Source organism: Schistocerca piceifrons, chromosome 5 (assembly GCF_021461385.2).
Source record: "Schistocerca piceifrons isolate TAMUIC-IGC-003096 chromosome 5, iqSchPice1.1, whole genome shotgun sequence".
Classification (NCBI taxonomy): domain Eukaryota; kingdom Metazoa; phylum Arthropoda; class Insecta; order Orthoptera; family Acrididae; genus Schistocerca; species Schistocerca piceifrons.
In genome coordinates, this window is record NC_060142.1 from 686,410,805 (window position 1) to 686,428,488 (window position 17,684).

The window sequence follows — 17,684 nt, forward strand, 5'->3', positions numbered from 1 at the left end:
AGACATACGTAATGGTGTAATGAAATACGCAAAAATAGTCAAATGCAGTAAAAGAAAAAAATGGAAAATTAACTTACCACACGGGAACTTCTTAGCTCGTCTAGAAAGACATCAACAAAACTCACATACCCACATACACAACAAACAAAACATTACCAAAACACACACACACACACACACACACACACACACACGTACACGCACAGACACACACATTCATTCCCCCCCCCCCCCCCCCCAATCCTAACGTGAAATTAGCTAACATATTTCGGACGTTTAACAAAACATTTAAACGGGCAATATGTTTGGGGAATGCTACGCCTCCATGACTATTCGTCTAGGTGACTTTGAAGTGTGGAAATCCGGCGTTTCCCTTTACCTACAAGAGATTTCACAGCCGACAAATAACCCCCTCTAAGCTATTTGTGCAATCCCCTGTGGATAATGATCTGAACTCAATATTGTGATTAACTACGAGACTGCTGATAACCCCTTTCCCCTAATTCCCTATTTGAAGAAAAACCATCTGAAGTTGCCCTCTGTAACGTGATCTTCAATTAAGCTGACCAAAACTTCCTTCCATCGATTGGGTACTGTAATGATACTTTGACTACCGCGCCTCCGCCAATACAAAGGTATAATTTACGATCGCGCATGTGGAAGAGCGCTGCGCCAGCGTCCGATTTTTATAAATAATTTTGATCTTTTTTTACTTTTGCATAAGTGTTTGTTTTTAACAACTAATTGATCAATCTCTCTCTCTTGTATTCATACGAAATACATGTATTTTTCGGCGCTGTGTTGATTGTGCTTTTGGGTAGAAATTAAAATTATATTACAAAGCGAGGTGGTTTCAATAGGTGGTTATCGCCCAATTTGTAAACTGATCATGACAGTGACAACTTGAAGAAGGTTTCAACAGACGGAGAAAAGTGAAAGACGAGTTGTCCTACAAGAGAATTAGGAGGACAGCCATGAAGACTATATTATAATTAATACTACGTTTCTAACAAAATTACAAGGTAAATTTCCACTAGTTTCTGATGCTATTTCCGTACAGTTGCTTTTTGTAGTGTTGCCGACCCGGTCTGCCATGCACGGTCAAATTACAGCACTATCTCAATCAATAATACGAAGTCCTCCTTATCCGTAACTTATTCCATCAAAATTCAAAACCCAATCAGATTTTCTATTTTATATTTTTCACGGCAGAACCCCGAGACAAGGAAACACTACAGTACTACTTGACCTGTACTACAGCCCCCCAAACCCATAATCCCACCACAGGTTTCCCCCTTCTAACAACCCTACCACAACAAAGGCCAATAATTATGGTTGTAGTGTTGCTCTCGCTGCTAAATACTGCATTTTCGGGCAACAACAAAGTTATTATGTGGCAGGTGTCATTAGAGCACAGTTAATAAAGTCATTTCACGTAATAATGAATAAACTAGGCACTCATCTTTCCGTGTTTCCCACGCTGGTCTCGTTGTAAAATCATGGCTCAATTGTCGAAAATCTAGGTGGTGATGATTCCAAGCTCGGATGCAAAGAGGCCTAGGTTATACTCTGCTATATTGAAAAGTTTTGTAGATGCGCTTCACAAACCATTCTTGAAGATTAAACCTTTCAAAGTTAGCACAATGGTGATGTAAAAAAATAATCAGAACTCCAAATTTAAGTTACAATTATTTTTCATTGCTTTTGTTGCGATAGCACGTAACACACAAAACATCACTCCACAATACAAAACATACATGAAAACATCTTCCTGACATTTTATAAGCCAACTACAATATGCGTCTTTCCAACATGACGTCCAAGACTTGACCCTCTCAAGGTCCGACTCTCTAACAACTAACTAACTAGTAATGATCGCTTAAGCTCCCAAAAATCAGAGTTACAAGTACGTCAAAGATCTTAGTGACAAAAGAAAGACTACATGTAAGAATAATATCATTGGAAAATAAACATATCGATGTATCAAAAAATGAAATCAAATCTGAATGTTGTCTCAGAAATATGTTAACTACTTTACAGTAACACAGTAAAATAATGCTGGTATCGAGAGGTTCAGGTGAGCTGCCGTAATGGTTACGTAACTAAAGTACCATTACACCCTGTCGTACTTCCTTTCGCCTAAATGCGACTTGTCAATTTCGACCAAAACACCCCCCCCCCCCCCCAACGGCCCCCTATGCTTCATGTATTCCCCACAAACGTCCCTACAAAAAGAGTAGCAATCCACAACTGTACGCTTACTCACACAACATTTATGGACACACAGCCACACAGGATAACTCAAACATCGACAGCAGGTGATTTTCACAATGTCTCTCAAAGCGAGCTTAGAGTTTTCGAACCACGTTCCTCGTCTAATGGACCGCCACAACTGATCTTTGCTGCAGCGCCACCGAATGACTTGCCAACAACAAATTATTTAAATAAATGCACACGAAGAATATTTTGAACAATATATAGCGATCTCTTTCAAAATCACAATTACTTTAACTCTTTTAAAATCGCAGTTACTTTAATGTGCAATGATAGCGCTTATCCGGAACACAGGACTGTTTCATTACCCATGGCTGCAAGTGAAGACATTATTATCTATGAGTAATGTATGACATCATTGTCAAAGGCGACGGGTTTTATCCCCTGCTTCACTGGATTCGCTATAGCGAGCGCGACGAAGTCTGCTCAGCGAACGAGTTAGCAGAAGACATACCGTCAAAAGTTTCTTCCCCGATATACGTTGACGTTCCGTGTCGAGACACGACAATCTGTTGACGATCTGTGTGAAAGCAGCCGTTTGAAACGCATTGTGGAATATTTTGGCGTGACGTGACGTGACGTGAAGCCAATGTGAGTTGGCCTTAACCAAAGAGCTTTGGCCTGAGATTCAGCTTAACGTTGGTAACATGCGCGGATTACAATGCTCATTCCAGAGATACTCTTTCCCAAAAAGTAGTTGTCAAAACGATGGACTAAATAAGAGCGTACAATCTTCGAACGAGTCGAACAGGGGCACGCCGAATGATGCAATGCAGATTCTTTCCAAATTCAGACTCAACAATTATTTGGTTCTGGAAATAGTATATTTCTAGGACTTTTCTTCTAGTCTGGGCCAGAACAAACGTGAATCATTGCGTATTAGTATTACATTGTTTGGCATTCGGGGTTTTCTTACTTCTAATCATCGGAAACATGGTTAGTGGGGAGGGAGGGTTGAATATTGTATTTTGTTTTCTGTCAGATTTACGAGTGCATATGCTTTGTTAGACTTTTGGCTCTCTTTAAGACTATTCGAGGTGTCCCTGTGTGTTGTTCTGTTCTGTGCGCTAAACAGAAAGTTTCTCTTTAAACCTTTTCTTTCTTGATTCTGTCTTTTCGCTTAGGGTTTTGTTCGGTTGTATGAGACACTGTATATAGAGCTGAATTTCTCACAGACTAATCATTTTTGTAACCTCTGATGGATTCTAAGATCAGTCTGTATGTCTACTGTGGAGTATTTCTTTCTTCAAGTAACATTATTAATTGATTGTACGTCACTTTTACTGCCGTGCTGGTATCATTTCGCTCGAACCTTTGTGTGTAATCCCGTTTCTTAGAAGGAGAAATTTTTCATTTCTTACAGCAACTCCTTTTCCAGTCAAAAGAGACTTTTCCAGTGCAAGATAAATTTTAATGTAGGTCTGGTAAAATTATAATGTTCATGTGAAAGTATGTCGCTGTCGCTTTCGATTAATAATACACGCATATCGTAGCTGTCAATTAACAATAACGAAACTTAGGGCTATCTCGTCCTTGTTTACTTTGTCCTCGTGAGTTCCATTAATACACGATTGCTGATTTGCAATTTAAAGCTGAAATTACGTATTCGACATGTGCCGGACACGTATTGTCATCACTGGGCCCATTCCCACGCAAGTAATTTTACGACTTTGCAGCGGTCTAGTCCCGTGGTAACATCAGCTTATGTCACGAGAAAATCCTCGTGTATTACTAACGCTCTGTGACAGTAGTTGTTCTTGTGTGATCTTTATCCTGTAATTCAGTTGGTTTGCTAATCGACGAAAAGGATTGTTTTGCAATAACTTAGGACACCAAAAAGGAGCCGATCATTACCAAAATAATTTACTTGTAACATATTACGAAGTATTGCTCAAAATAATATAGTCATGTAACTATAATACGTACTACACTTCTCATTTTTTTGGACAAGTTAGAATACAGCAAATAAACAAGCGATTTAAAGCTAACCAACGAAGCAGGGATAAATGGGCGTTATTCAAGGATTGTACATTATACGTATATACCACGTTGTTGTACTTAAAGTAAAGCTGCCCGCAGAGTTCAAGTGTTGATTGTAGTTACCGTATGACAGTGACACTTGGTAGATATTCTAATGTGTTAAGGAGAAACCGATTTACGGTGGAAAAAAAACTAGATCAATTTCTCACCACCATGGGGCAAATCTGGCGCTGTGAATGTAAGAAAGAAGTATAGATATATTGACCAGGAACGGCAAAAGAAAAGGTGAAGCAAGTGAGAATGGCATTATGTTCATTTTGCTATAAATGGCAGCTTACACAGTTTGTTCAATATGAGCGCTGGAGGACACGTCGACGAGATGCTGCATCCTCAAAACGATGTTTTTTTTTTTCCTATGATTTTCCGAGAGTAAATCTCACACAGATTCAGATCAGGTGACCATGCAGGCCGGTCATGTGGAAGAAACCCCAGGAGATAGCACGTTGATCGGAGGATGATTTACGTAGAGCTTTCACTGAGCGAGTGACGTGAGAAGTGCCCCGTCTTTCAGGGAAACAGTGGTTTTCACACAGTTGCGGTGTTCCAAGCGAGGGCAGCATGCTTTACAAGAAGGTCTCGATGATATGTAGACGTCACGGTACAAATTCATTCTTTTGTAGTTCCATTCTCTCTTGAGTTAGGCAGCAGAAAAGATACAGTTGTCAATAACAAAATGAAGATACTCTAGTAATACGGTTAGTGCGCCTCAGCCCCATTCTTGTGTGAACTTATAAAAGCAGAACTTGACATCTAGTGAAAGTGAAATCTCATAGAGCCGGTTGTAGCAAGTTTGGTCTTCTCCGCTGCTGGCGGATAAGATAAAAAAGAAGCTAACGTACCCTCAAATAATGTGGTGACTTTAAGATACTGAATTTCTAGATTATTCATTGGTAGTGCAACACCGAGGACGATACGGTTTCTTCTGTTATCGATGGCAAATGTTCCACAAATGTAGATCTTTTAGATGTATGTCTCCAATCGCCAAAATTCCTAAAAGTTCTAAATATTCCTCCTGGTCTTCAGAATTAGAGGTTGAACCAAAATATGTAAACAATGAGAAATGCTTGCTTCAACGTAAATGCATATTCTAACTAAGTATGCAGCTTGCGCTACTGTACCTGACCACGAACTGCTCCTGTGCGGTGTCCCCATTACGTTGCTAGCGTCAGTCGAGCTCAGAACAGTATTCTGTGTAGTCGCGCGTTCATTGCGTAGGATGTTAGTGCATTCGAACATGGGCTAATTGTACGGCGGATGCTCCCTTAACCAACGTAACCGAAGAGTTTTGTGAATCAAGAGGTACCCAATCGAAGATCTGCGCCGCATGGAAAGAAAGTAGTTCAAAATTGTCCACCACGTCAAACCGGGTACGAAATGTGTGTTAAGTGATTGTCACAGATGGTTACTGAAGGGGGCTGTGACGAAAAATAAGGAGACAACAGCTGCAAAAGTTATTACCGAACTGAATGTCGGAATTGCGAACCACGTCAACACCAAAAGAACACAAAGGGGGTTCCATGACCAGGAAAGTTCCTGGGAAACTGGAGTTCCAAATCATTAATCAGTGATTCAAATGCTCTTTGTAGGAAATCGAAGGGCGGAAGCCATAAAATTTTGGTCTATGGGGAAATGAAAGTAAGTTATCTCACTGGATCATTCTTATTTCACACGTCTCCAGCTTCTGGTCGAGTTTATGACCCGACCGTGAATTATTGCTGGGTTCGGTAATGATTTCAGCAGCGATACCGTGAAATTCCATGGGCCCGATGGGCGCTCTATAATGTCGCATTACCGCCAAGGTCAATAGGAACATTTTGGCTGATCAGGTCCATCTCGTAGTATAGTGTTAGTTCCTCAATAATGATGCTGTGTTGCAAGACGATAGGGCCCCCTTTCACTCACTTTGCATAGTCCCGGATTCATGAGCATGCGGATGAACTGTCGCTACTACCCTGGCCACCACAGTCTTCGCCTCTCAGTATTACTGAGTCATTGTCGTTTACTTAAGAGAGAAGGGTTTTGACAAGTAAGAAGCCGAAAGGTCTCCGGCGGAAGCTACAGCATATCATCCAGTTAAAGAACTCCGACCAATTGTGCGGTTACTAGCTTCAGAATCTTGATAAAGTCTGACATTACAAAGAATCTTCCTCTGATCGCAAAAACGCAAAAGGTTATTTGCCGCTTCGGCCCTGGAACTCGTGAGGCTGTGTCCCAGATTGAGCCAATTTGGGGGAGGAAGAATATAACCCCTAACACAGATTGTGAAAATGCTAACTCAGATGCAGGAATACCAACGTGGAAATCGCCTCTGTATTATCTGTCTAGGCAACAACGGCAACGACTGTAAATTCCATGCCGCCAGCAATCATATCTTCATTGGCATAGCCGAAGAAAGATGGACTAGTACTCCATCTCATGAGTCTTCGGTGCTACCGCTAGTGGTGCAAGCTTTGATTTTAAAGGAGATTCTCTTGAGGACATCGCTACGGTCGCAGGTTCGAGTCCTGCCTCGGACATGGATGTGTGTGATGTCCTTAGGTTAGTTAGGTTTAAGCAGTTCTAAGTTCCCGGGGACTGATGACCTCAGATGTTAAGTCCCATAATGCTCTGAGCCATTTGAACCATGCGGACATCAACACTATAAATCTGAAGGGCTTTAACAGATACACACTCGTCATGTGGCCTAGCATCGCTCTGAATCTCCTTCGATGGTCTCGGAGTCTGAGAGGTACAATTAATATTGACTTGTATAGATCACGTGATCAAGCCAATGTTCCATGGAATATCAGTTTATATCAGACTACTGTCATTCTAGACTGCCAGGAAAGCCTCCATATCACCGAGCACTGTCACCTAATTAAGAAAATACTTGCATATGGGCAACATGAGATATAACGATTCGATTAAACACTTGACTGTGGAGAGAACCAAAATGCCGGAGTAACGTATTAGGTACATAGGTGACAGCGACTGTAACCCAACGAATCACCTTACAGACGACGCAATTGTGTAGTGAGAAGTGACGTCAGCAGAAACATGTTATGATCTAGAGAGGGTCACGTACGTCACGGAATCAGTGACAGTCTTGAGATATCTTGAAATATCAGTTTGGAGATTCTTAAAGTTGGTCAACCGCGTCAACCTAGCTATAGGAATGGCTGATGACAAATTGAGATTTATTGGTATGATATGAAGTAAATGTGAGTCTTGAGCAAAAATGTCTCTAACAATAAAAGATGTCTCTTGCAAAAGCTTCGTTTGAAAAATTTGTGAAGCGTTCTCGACTCATACCATTTTGGATTAACGGGAGAGAGACAAAAGTTTTAAAAAAGATCCGCATAATTGTTCACTGATAAGTTAGCTTGAATGTACCCTATAAATATTCGCCGTGAGAGGCATTACAAGAAAAACGAGCTGAGAGCTGTACTCACTAAATACCAAGAGCCCACGCTCAAATACGCAAAAAGAATAGAAAAATATGCCGTCTGACAAAAAAAAAAAAAAACATAAACTACCTCATCAAAACTTTCCGAACCCCTGTTACTGGGGTATGACCACCCTACGCCTAGGATTGACCTCTGCAGGGGACACTTTCAGTGAGGTGTCAGAATATCTGTGGAGGAATAACAGCCTATCTGTTCTACCTTAAGAGAACCGGAGAAGGTAGTGGTGTTAGATTATGGAGTCTGGAGGGAAGCCGAGGTCCCGACTCATCCCAAATGAGTTCCACTGAACAGGGCTCTGAGCATGCTAGTCTATTTCAGAAATAGTTTTGTTCCTTTACGACGGTGCATTGTCATGCTGGTACATTCATCGTTTTCGCACTATTTCTGTAATGAACGCAATACACAATGCAATGAAATGTGTTCATATCCAACAGCATTATGCATTTTCTTAAGTGCAATAATGGTACCACATTTGTTGTTGCGGTCTTCAGTCCAGAGACTGATTTGATGCAGCTCTCCGTGCTGCTCTATCCTACGCAAGCTTCGTTCACCTCCGAGTATCCATTGCAACCTATATCCTTCTGAATCTGCTTATTGTATTCATCTCTTCGTCTCCCTCTACAATTTTTACCCTCCACGCTTCCCTGCAAAATAACGTTGTGATCCACTGATGCCTCAGAATGTATCCTGCCAACAGATGCCTTGTTCTAGTGAAGTTGTGCCAAAAATTCCTCTTCTCCCCAATTCTGTTCAGTACCTCCTCATTAGTTACGCGATCTACCTGTCTTATCTTTAGCATTCATCTGTAGCACCACGTTTCGAAAGCTGCTATTCTCGTCTTGTCTAAAGTACTTATCGTCCATGTTTCACCTCCATACATGGGTACCCTCCATTGAAATACTTTCAGAAAAAACTTCCTGACAATAAAATCTATACTCGATGTTAACGAATTTCTCGTCGTAATAAACGCTTTCCTTGCAATAGCCAGTGCACATTTTATATCCTCTCTAATTTCACCATCATCATTTACTTTGCTCCCCAAATAGCAAGACTCATTTTCTATTTTAAATGTCTCATTTCCTAATCTAATTCCCTCGGCATCCCAAGATTTAATTCGCTTACATTCCATTATCCTCGTTTTGCTTTTGTTGATGTTCATATTATATTCTCCTTTCAAGACACTACCGATTCCATTCAACTGCTCTTCCATTTATTTTGCTGTTTTTAACAGAATTACAGTGTCATCTCCGAACTTCAATGTTTTTATTTCTTCTCTATGGATATTAATACCTACTCCGAATTTGCCTTTTGTTTCCTTTGCTGCTTACTCAGTATACAGATTGAATAACTCCGGGGAGAGGCTACAACCGTGTCTCACTCCCTTCCCAACCAGTGCTTTCATTTCATGGTCCTCGACTCTTATAAGTGTCATCTGGTTGAAAGTAGCCTTAGCCTCCCTGTATTTGACCCCAGCCAACTTTAGAATTCGAAAGAGACTATTCCAGTCAACTTAGTCAAAAGCTTTCTCCAAGTCTACAAGTGCTAGAAACGTAGGTCTGCCTCTCCTTAATCTATCTTCTAAGATAAGTCGTAGGGTCAGTATTGCGTCGCGTGTTCTCATATTTCTACGGAATCCAAACTGATCTTCCCAGAGGTCGGTATTCTACCAATTTTTCCATTCGCCTATAAAGAATCCGACTTAGTATTTTGCAGCCGCGACCTGCTAAACTAACAGTTCGGTAATTTTCAAACATGTCAGTACCTCCTTTCTATGGGATTGGAATTACCATATTCTTCCTGAAGGCTGAGGATATTTCACCTGCCTCATACATCTTGCTCACCAGATGATAGAGTTTTTATTTGGCTGGCTCACGCAAGGCTACTAGTGATTTTAACGGAATGTCGTCTACTCTCGAGGCCTTGTTTCGGCTTAGATCTGACAGTGCTCTGTCAAATTCTTCACGCAGTATCATGTCTTCCGTTTCACCTTCATCTAAGTCCTCTTCCATTTCCACCATTTTGCAATCAATTACATCTCCCTTCCACAGACCCTCTGTATACTCCTTCCATCCTTCCGCTTTCCGTTCTTCGCTTAGGACTGGTTTTACGTCTGAGCTGTTGACATTCATTCTCTTTTCTCCAAAGGACTCATTAACTTTTCTGTTGTCAGTATCTATCACTACGTGATCAAAAGTATCCGGATATCCCCAAAAACATACGTTCTTCGTATCAGATGCATTGTGCTGCCAGCTACTGCCTGGTACTCCATTTCAGCGACCTTTGTAGTCGTTCGAGATCGTGAGAGAGCAGAATGGAGCGCTCCGTGTAACTCACGGTCATCGAACGTGGTCAGGTGATTTGGGTGTCACGTGTGTCATACCAATGTACGCGAGATTTCCACACTCCTAAACATCCCTAGGTCCACTGACTACGATGTGATAGTGAAGTGGAAACGTGAAGGGACACGTACAGCACAAAACGTACAGGCCAGCCTCATCTGTTGACTGATATAGACCGCCGACAGTTGGTCATAATGTGTAGTAGGCAGACATCTACACTATTACACAGGAAATCCAAACTGCATCAGGAGCCACTGCAAATGCTGCGGCAGTTAGGCGGGAGGTGAGAAAACTTGAATTTCATGATCGAGCGGCTGCTCCTATGCCACACATCAAGCCGGTAAACGACAATCGACGACTCACTTGGCGTAAGGAGCGTAAACTTTCGACGATTGATCAGTGGATAAACGTTGTACGGAGTGATGAATCACGGTACACGACGTGGTGATCCGATGGCACGGTGTGGGTATGGCGAATGCCAGGTGAACGTCATCTGGCAGCGTGTGTAGTGCCAACAGCAAAATTCGGAGGCGGTGGAGTTATGGTGTGGTCGTCTTTTTCATGAAGAGGGCTTGCATCTCTTGTTGTTTTGCGTGGTACTATCTCGGCACAGGCCTACATTGATGTTTTAGACACCTTCTCGCTTCCCACTGTTGAAAAGCAATTCGAGGATGGCTATTGCATCTTTGAACGCGATCGAGCACCTGTTCATAATGCACGGCATGTGGCGGAGTGCCTACACGGCAATAACATCCCTGCAATGGTCTGGCCTGCACGGAGTCCTGACCTGAATTGGAATGTTTTGGAACACGGACTTCGTGCCAGACCTCACCTACCGACATTGATACCTCTCCTCAGTGCAGCACTCCGTGAACAATGGCCTGCAATTCCCCAAGAAATCTTGCAGCACCTGACTGAACGTATGCCTGCCAGAGTGGAAGCTGTCATCAAGACTAAGGGTGGGCCAACACCATAATGAATTCCAGCATTACCGATGAAGGGCACCACGAACTTGTAAGTCATTTTCAGCCGGGTGTCCGGCTACTTTTGATCACATGGTGTATCTGATCCTTATTGATATATGCTTCTACATAATTACATTTGTCCTGTAGCCATTCCCGCTTAGCCATTTTGCACTTCCAGAAAATCTCATTTTTTAGAAGTTTGTGTTTCGTTTAGTCTGGTTAATTTATTGCATTTTTATGTTTCCTGTTTCATCAATAAAATTCAGTATCTCTTGTGTTACCCAACGATTTCTATGGGCCCTCGTCTTTTACCTGCTAGATCCTCTCTGCCTTCACTATTTCATCTTTCAAAGCTACCCATTCTTCTTTTACCATATTTCTTTCCCCTGTTCTTGTCAGTCGTTCCCTAATGCTCTCTCTGAAACTTCCGGTTCTTTCAATTTATCCAGGTCTCATCTCCTTAAACTCAAACCTTTCTACAATTTGTTCAGTTTTAATGTACTGTTCATAAACAATTAATTGTGGTCAGAGCCCACATGTGCCCGTGTAAACGTCATACAAATTAGAACCCGGTCCTAAACCTCTGCCTTACCATTATATAATCTATGTGAGGCCTTCAAGTGTCTCCAGGCCTCTTCAATGTATACAATGTAGAGGTTAATAAAAAAGAAAAAGAGAAGAAAAGAAAAGGTTGAAAATGTGGGAAGAAATGGTGAATAAAAAGGGTGTTTTAAAATCGTTAATGACCGTGAAAAAGGGAAAGAATGAAATGCAAATCGGACTTCGTATTACAGAAAAGTTATCGGATTTCGTGATTCAGAAAATCGATTGTTGGGGTGGTCCTTGTGGCGTTTCTGAGCAAAAGTCAAACCAATTTCCACTACAAAAATTATTGAAAGAGAACAGAGAATAACAAAATGGGATTAACAGGGGGAAAGGGCGTAGATAAGAGTTCATCCTTTGCCATGTTAACATGTCTTCTCTCGTTCGGCGTCCGGGTCTTCAAAAATCTCCTACTTCATTTCTATGTGAAATGTAGTAGCTGCTCCGAAATCTTGCAGTCGTCGAGGAATCACTAATTTATACAAATCAAAATCATCTTGATACTGAATGCAACTTATTTTACGTTGCTACTTCCATCCTTCGAATTTCATACCAATTTCCACTATACGTCTGCACATCAATAAGGTATTTTTCGTCTTAATCAGACCAAGACTAGCTAATAAGTTTTTACGTTTGCATTAAGGTTCCGCTCACGAAAGACAAAATACGGATAGAAAACAAAAAGCGTTACAATTTTAGTACCTTCATTTTCTTATACATTTTCTCTGCCGTCGAGCGCTCATACAGCTGCAACGGTATGATTTATATCTGACGGAACGAGTGTAGAGCGACGATTTTCAAAGTCCCGCTACAACAGTCTGCGATTAAGTTGTCCTCTGTGAAAAATTCTACCAGACGTCTTCCTCTTTCATTCGTTATCAACAGTCCATATTCACCTACTACTTCTTCTCTTCCTTTTCCTATTATCAAGTTCCTGTCCCCCATCAATATTAAATTTTCGTTTCACTTAACTATCCGAATAATTCTTTTTATCGCATCACACATTTCTTCAATCTCTTCGTCATCTGCGGAGCTAGTTGACATATAAACTTGTGCTACTGTGGTAGAGGTGGGCTTTATTTTTTTATACATTATGAAACCTACTCCTGCATTTGATTTTGTATTTATAACTCTGTATTCACCTGACCAGAAGTCTTGTTCCTCCTGCCGCCGAACTTCACTAATTTCCACTATATCTAACAATAACCTATCAATTTCTATTTTTAAATTTTATAACCCACCTGACCAATTAAGCAATCTGACATTCCACGCCGCGCTCTGTAGAACGCTTGTTTTGATTTACCTCATAACGGCGTCCTCCTTAGTAGAGCCTGCCCTGGAATCCGAATGGGGGACTATTTTACCTGCGCAATATTTTACCTAAGAGGACACCATCATCATTTAACCAAGCAGTAAAGCTGCATGCCCCCGCGAAGAATTACGGCTGTAGTTTCCTCTTTCTTTCAGCCGTTCGCAGTACCTGCACAGCAAAGCCGTTTTGGTTAATGTTACAGGGTCGATTAGTCAATCATTCACACTGTTGCCACTGCAACTACTGAAAAGGCTTCTGAAACCACACGTTGTGGCTGCACCTACAGTACGGCTATCTTTATCGCTAAGGCATGCAAGCCTCCCACCAACGACAAGGTCCATGGTTCATGGTTCTGGGACCACAAACTGACAACGAAAAACGCCCCCACACGGTGACATATCCAACCACCGTACTTTATTCTTGGAACTACACATGACGGCAGGTAAAGGTCTCCAGACTTGTCAAACTCAAACCCTACCATCTGACTACTACAGGGAGTACCGTGGTTCATCACTCCACTCGTTTCCTCTCATCCATTTCCAGTCATCGACTGCCCAGTAGTGCCGCTCTTTACAATAGCTCAAGCGTCTCTCAGACTAGACAAATGTGTGCCTGCTCCAACATTGTAATCCATTCTTTTGAACTCCTTGCGCGCATTCATTTTGGTAGCAGGATTGCTGGTAGTCCTTTGTAACTTACAGGTGATCCTTTCTTCTGAGCTCATGCGATTTTTACAACCATTTTTTGCCTTGCCTGAAGGTGGCTTTCCGTCAGTACATGATATCTGCCTGGTATTTTATTTGGCTGTAGCTCTTCGCTAACGTTTCCACTACACAGTCACGCCACCAACCCCTGATTTGGGCAGCTTTAGAATGGTTGAAATGTCACTGATGGATTTGTTACTCAGGTAACATACAGTGAATAGTATACATTTGAAAAACTAATCCCTCCTGACCGACCAATCTTGATGTTACTGCTTCTTTGCTGACAACACAATACTACCCCGCTTCTTTTTATACTGGCCGATCCGCCTCTCGCAATATCAAGATGTCTGTTCCGCATTACACAGGTGTGTCAGAATAGTTTTGATTACGTGCTCTACAACTCTCTTCAATTTCTGAAATTAAAAAACAGGAAAATATTCATTTCTTACAGCAGACTACCAAGGATGTTTCTTCCTGCCTCCATTATGGCTTTATGGTGATGAAAATGATGCACTGTGATACGCCTTGCTAAAAGCACAGGACAGGATAGGTAGTTTAAATTGTGGGAAGGGGCCAAAACAAGCAGCTGTCAGTTATACTCGAACATGCAACTTTCTTTATCTGACCAAACATTACTAGTGCCAAGAAGATTAAAAAAAAACAACAACACAGCATTAATTTACTGGTTGAATGCGACATACAGTCTCATGCCACTTTAATTTAAACTCGGCTGAAGGAAATAACTTAAGACTCAAACCAAAATCAGAATTTTTAAAGGGAAAAGGCTTTATTTTAAAGCAGTTCTTTAATTAGGCTGAAGGCGCAAAATATCTGATACCTTAGGAGCAAAACCACTTTAATTTAAAAATCTGCTGAAGGCCCATCACTCAATTTTTGAAAGGCCAAAGGCGTGATCTTAAAACAGTTCTTTTATTAGGCTGAAGGCCGAAACAGTCTGACACCCTAAGAGCAAAACAACTTTAATTTTCGAGTCGGTTAGAAGCCATACAAATACAAACAACAAGAACAAATAAGAAAAGGCAGTACACCCTACGGCGCTCAGAAGTTTCCGATAGTCGGCCTGGAATTCAAACACTAATGCACGCTTGGGTGAAACAGGCAGTCGGCCCAACCATTCTAGATCCGACGACAACCCAACCGACAGACAATCAACGGACCCACCGACAAGTTAACTTCTGCTCCATCCGACCAGCACACAACAGGGAGCTCAATGGAACAACGTAGAGGACACTGGCGCCCACAACCAATTATACATTGAGCTGTCAAACTACACACCGTGTCGGACAGCGACAACCCGATGAGGAAAATACTTGCCTGAATTTACGTCAACGGGCAGGGCAGGTAACCGGAACGTTAACGGCCATAAGGCAGAAGATTCCGATGTTGCACTTCAATTCAAAATAACCAAGTACAGTTAAACTCCACCGGAGGGTGGCTAAGATTTGCCAACTTGAAAACACACGTTGTTGCTCGTGGAAATGTCCCAAAAGCCGACAACGAAAGCCAAACAACACAATGTGAACAGTCATGACTTGCTGGTAGATTAACTCAAAAGTCAACTTTCGTGTCCAGGATCGGTGAGACACGGACCTCGTAGCAATGGGAACAGCACCTCACACTCCGACAGCGCGTGGACGCCGACAGCGGCCTCGGCCAAACTATGCGCCGAGGAGATTTCTTCGCTGCTCCACGCCAACCGACCAACTGCCAGGCCCAGAAACGGTGAAAGGACCAAATCTACGTCGGACGATGAGACGACCAGAACGACCAACCAACGGTCGTCCCGCTCCAATCTCCCTCCGTCGGACAGTTCATGTGTGTCGCCAGCGGTCGACGAGCACTGGCTGTCGGCGCCTCACTTGCGCTCCTTCCCCGACTTCACTGCTGCTGCGTCCCGACTGCACTGCTGGTGCGTCCCGAACTGACTGCCAGACACACGACGACCCGGAAATACTATCGGTCGCTCCAGAGATGGTACGACAGTGCACTTATCGATACGCGCTGCTGCTGCCGCTTAGGGGCAAGTAAGGCAGGAAGTTAGCGACGCCAGGAAATGGAATAAGAAAAGGAGGCGGCAGCACAGTAATAGAAGATGACCAACAATAAATGCACGGCTCACACTGCTGGGGAAACGTTAGGTATGAACGAAACCATTCCACAGCACTTGGCAAGAAATTTTGATTGCTAAGTTTGGCAAGAAAACGTCAAAGTCGACAGCGTCGAAAGCTTTGCTGAAGTCAGCGAAGAACATGATAGGTGCAGCTTGTGGATCAACGGCAGGCTTAAGGTAATCAGTTGCCTTTATTCAAGGACATGTGCTGCGATGTTTACGAAATCCTGTTTGATATTCGTCTAGAATGTTGCTTACATTTAGATACTTTCTTAGCTAGCAGTTGACTGCATATTCTAAGGCCTCGATGAAGAATTCAAATAGGTCACTGATCAGAGGCTACTGTGGCAAAGTCCTTTTTAGGTATTTAGGTAGTGTCTTAAGCAATACCTATTTCCAGGCCTCAGGGGAAACGTAGGTTCAGAGTGGCAGTAGTGGGTCAATAACGAGCTTCATTATTTGGACTGTGATACCGTTGTATCCAGAACGTGCTGATCTGATACGTACGATGGCTTTTCTGACGGTGTTGCGAATATCATGCTACAGGTGGAATTTTTCATGGCTACTGTTGTTTATCCCCTTGAAATAATCACTGAGCCTCTGTTTTGTTTACGGTTCAGTGTGACTGCACGTAATGTGAAGTACCGGTTCAGAACTTCGGCTGAGACAGCAGCGAATCCCCGATGATTGAGATATCACCTTGCCTGTGCCGTGCATTACACCTGTGCAGGCCAGCCTTGCCCATCTTGCCATATATCAATATCGTTGTCGCGTTAGTCCAAATGATCACACATCGTGATCGCCTAATACTGGTAGTTACTGCAACATGCTATGGCACCTGCTCTCAGATTTTGCCCTTAAAATGGTAGCAGCGTTAATGACTTTGGAATGATTCAAAAATGGTTCTAACCACAATGGGACTTAAAATCTGCGGTCATCAGTCCCCTAGAGTTAGAACTACTTACACCTAACTAACCTAAGGAAATCACACACATCCATGCCCGAGGCAGGATTCGAATTTGCGACCGTAGCAGCAGAGCGGTTCCGGACTGAAGCGCCTAGAACCGTTCGGCCACAGCGGCCGGCAACTTTGGAATTAGCAATCAAAACTCATATCTCATCACCGTATTCCTTCCCAGTCGTGTTTGTTGGACCCCAAAAAGAGAACAATGTGGGCATGAGCTCTGAAACATTAAATATTCTAATTCATTATTAACAATGATCATGACGTCCTCTTCCTCTATGCACATATGCCTGTATGCACAGTGTATGTTTAATTGAGACCTAATGTCGTTATCCGTTGGGTAGCTAATTTAAATCCATTTTATTTATTAATTTATTTGGGTTGTTTATTCCATCTGCATTTTTTCAATTACATTGACAGGCATACAAAGGTACCGACATGAAGCGCATGAGCGAGACGTAGCAACAGCACTGAATAAATATCAAAGTTAAAAATAAGAATTGGTGTACCGAGAAAAAATCGAGTTCACATTACACAAAATTTGTGCTCCTGGAGTGTGTACGCTGCTCATTATTTTTTTCACCTCACGTCAGTCAATGAAATCATTCACACAGATGCGCAAGAATATGTCACAGGTATGATAGGAACTATGGTGCCCCGAAACCAAGAACTCGAGTAATTTTTACTAGTTTCACGCCAAAATAGGCCGAAACCTCGTCAACAAAGCCGCTTTGCCAATCAGATCACATTTGATGAAGACCCGACTGGTGAGATTGGGGGTCTCTCTCTTGTGTTCCGAACTGCCGCCTAGAGGAGATGCTAAATGGCTTAGTCCGTCTATGAAACTTCCCTTTCCATTCGAGACGATTCTGAGATTACTGGAGTTCTTTTCTCTCGCCATCATAT